This window comes from Amblyomma americanum, chromosome 1 (genome assembly GCF_052857255.1).
Source record: "Amblyomma americanum isolate KBUSLIRL-KWMA chromosome 1, ASM5285725v1, whole genome shotgun sequence".
Classification (NCBI taxonomy): domain Eukaryota; kingdom Metazoa; phylum Arthropoda; class Arachnida; order Ixodida; family Ixodidae; genus Amblyomma; species Amblyomma americanum.
This window is the reverse complement of record NC_135497.1, coordinates 278,266,887-278,270,226: the sequence shown is the minus strand read 5'-3', so window position 1 is coordinate 278,270,226 and position 3,340 is coordinate 278,266,887. Positions and strand designations below refer to the sequence as shown.

Below are 3,340 nucleotides of genomic sequence, written 5' to 3'. Positions count from 1 at the left end.
GCTGGTTGCGTTATGGCGAATTCCAATCGACGATCCGGAGCGCTCTCCGAATCCGCGAAGAAGCAAGGCCAACGCGGTCCAATCAGAACTCAGGATCTGGATCCAAGCCGCCCGTTGAAACAGCTCTTCGGTTTCGAACAGCAAGAGAACTACCTCCGGATTGTCGATTGGAATTCTCCATTAATTGCAGTGACGCCCGCGCCTAGGTGTGGCACAAAGCGTTTGTTGGTCGACTTCTACGACATTACTTTTTTTTTCAGTTTTCGAAACTTTGGGTCGACATATAAGACGCAATAGACAAATATCCGGGTAACTACGGCATGCCCCAGTGTCCTCCAGCTAACATATTACAGCACTATTTTTCTGCCGGAGGTTCAGCTTCCGCGTGCTGTGACGTCAAGGTCAGTACGCCGAATCGCCACGAGTCACGTGCGCTCACAGAACAGGAACGCTTTCGCTGCTCCGTTGTTTGCTACAAATCAGAACCGCTACAAGTCACGTACGCTCGTAACTCTATGACGTCGCAGCCCACGGAAACTGAAGCTCCGGGAGATCATACACAGCCCACTCGGGCATATTTCCTGTTCTGTCGTTCCCACGCAGACTTGTACGTAACGAGCCACGACTGATTACTTGTAATAAATTAATTTTCGAGGTTTGTTACATATACGTATATGTAACGCATATACGTATATGTTACACCTTACGAAAAGTAAACAGTATACTGTTTACTTTTCGTAAGGTGTAACATTATCTATAGTCAGACTATAGTGCCTAGAATATAGTCAATGTTTTTCCGTAATCGATTACCTACGAGTGCTTCGCAGGAGTGCTTCGTCAGGCGGCGCCCGCATGCAAAGTTGCGCTCGCAGACATGCAGGTTCCCACATTTTAGGAGGGCGCGAGACCAAAGGGTTCCGAGTCCAGCCCACGTTACTAAGACTGCTTCGTCGGAAACACGCGGGCCATATGACAGAGAAGAAAGTTTCTTGCTTTTGTGTTTTCCTTTCTTATTCGCTCGCGACTATGGGAGAGAACGCGAGAGCATTAATTGTACAAGTGCATTGTACTTGTGCCTCTAGGTCAGCCGAGATTTTGGCTGATTTTGATTGCATGTAATCAGAATTTGAGCCGGGAACTGAAGGTTTAAACCTGAACCCGGTAGCCCGCAGTCAACCCGGTATACCCCTCTTTCAGTTGAGCAGACTTGCAAGAAAAAGCTTGCAACCTATGTCCACACGCTTGTTAAAACAGGCAGACTTTTTTTTTTTTTTTGCGGGGCTTACGGAGGCAACATGGCGGCACCCTGCTTGCCCGCTTCGGCTCTAAAATACCTCGTCATTGCGTTATTCGGCGCTCAACTGGCTGTAAATCTATCTCACTCGGACACAATGTTATATGTGATAAGTTGTCAGTAATTTTGAGATAGCAGTCTATTTTCAAGCCCGTAAGCCTAACAACAGACTGTTTACACTGTCGTCATGGCAACGGCCGTTTGTGTAATTTTTGTATGGCTATTTTCTCAGAAGTGTCGGTTTCGCACACGTGTGAGGACCATGGCCGCCAGCCGCGCGCGTTTTTCGGTGGCGGATGACATAGAGCTCCTGCGCGAGGTTCGCGAACCCGCTCATGTGGGCTGAAATCGCAAGAACTTTCAGCGAGTATTCGGCGAAGGCGTTCACAGTTCGCGCTGAGCGCGAACGAGTTGTCGCGAGTAGGATGGGAACACCCTTGGTTGCGACGGAGAGTCGTAGAATTCAGAGAACCGAACCGGGGGCTTTGGCGATTAATTCCAACACCTTGCTTGAGGGTCCGACAGTGCAGGTGGCGCTGCTGCGCTACAGAGTTGAGCTGCTGCTGAGCCAGTACGCGGCCAACGATCCTGTGAACCTGCGCAAGTAAGTTATTTAGATTGCATGAAAACATAGTCGAAAAGTGTCGAGTGTAGTGTAGAGACGAAGGGTGAGGCAGAGTGCTTAGTGGCCGGCACCTTGACGTTCTGGGCACTAGTAACAGTGTTCGGCACCATCAGAGCACATAGCAGTTCGGTAATGTCGTATTTTTCAAATCGAAACTCCTGCTTGAATAAGGAGTTCTCTGTGTTATTTATGTCCAGCAGTCCGTGGCGGGAACGGTATCGTAGTAGCTCCGACTCCCGTTGGCGCCGCGCATTTCATACTCCAAGTAGTCTAATGAAATATCTCCTTTCAGGAACCATCGCTCCGCATGCGGTAACATGAGGTCGTCGATTCCCGCCCCGCCCATGTGAGCACAGAGAGGAGGTGATGATCTCACAGGATGCGTGAGGGCATGGCGTGGAAGCTGGAGGAACCATCCGCCAAAGAAATAGCAGACGGCAAAAAGCGTCCGCTTTGCCGTGGCTTGGTTTGGATCAAATCGGCCTCAGAGGTTTTTTTTCTGACGTGTGGTGGCGCTAGGTACTTACCCAAACGTGGCTGAACCTGGGTGCTGTTTGTCCACTGAGCGCTTGTGTCGCGGAATGGTGCGTCGTTCACGCTTTAGCGCGCGCAACCGCCTTGCGTGTTGCGTACGCAAAAAACACGAACGCTATACTAAAACTGTCTATTATGTCCTGTGAGTTTTATTTCTTAAATATATGTATTAAATATATCCTGTTTGTCATTATATGCTGTTGTCCATATTCTATATTGTATAACCACATGTGATGCATAGCTATAGCCTTCGATCGTCAGGTGCTAATTCACCTTATGCCTACTTTTCCTCGGTAATGCAGACCAAAATAAACAATTAAAAAAATGCACTGGCTTCGCTCATTGACACTACACAAGTTCTATGAGAAAAGAGACCTACAATCTGCCCTCCCGAGTTAGCGTTAAGCTGCCGATTGTAAGGTCGTGGGCTATGAAGTTTACCGTAGCACCGTAACACAGCCTAGCGAGAGGAACAAGCATTTTTTTCGGCACCCGCGTAGCGCTTTTCCATACCCTCTGCTTGAGGCACGAGCTGTCGCGCTCTGTCACAGCCACAAGTGGCGTTTGTCAGCTATCTGCTACGCAGAGAGAACCTAAGCAAGAAGCGTTATCAGCCAAACGCGCCATTCTAATGTGCTCTTGCGGCCCCAGCGGCTGACGGCAGCAGTTTTTAGGCATGCACTGGAGCAATTGCAGTTCCCCCTGGGCACTGCAGGTTGCCTATACTCCATCGAAATAAAATAAATTCTTTCGATGCTGACATGATTTTGATGGTGCACAGGTAGCTCGGCCATAGAGCGATTCAACTCCAGATCGCGAAGTGGCTTTCCCTTGTCAAAGGACACCCTTCCAGCCAATGACGTTGGCCGATTCTCATGAGCCTGCTA

General features: G+C 49.1%; 1 long non-coding RNA gene across 1 annotated transcript; it reads left to right on the top strand.

Moving 5' to 3' along the window:
• The first annotated feature begins 1,828 nt into the window (after positions 1–1,828).
• Positions 1,829–2,780, top strand: LOC144115154 (uncharacterized). The gene is made up of 2 exons (XR_013311275.1): positions 1,829–1,898; positions 2,212–2,780. It is a non-coding gene; the product is annotated as an uncharacterized LOC144115154 (long non-coding RNA).
• Positions 2,781–3,340: the final 560 nt, after the last annotated feature.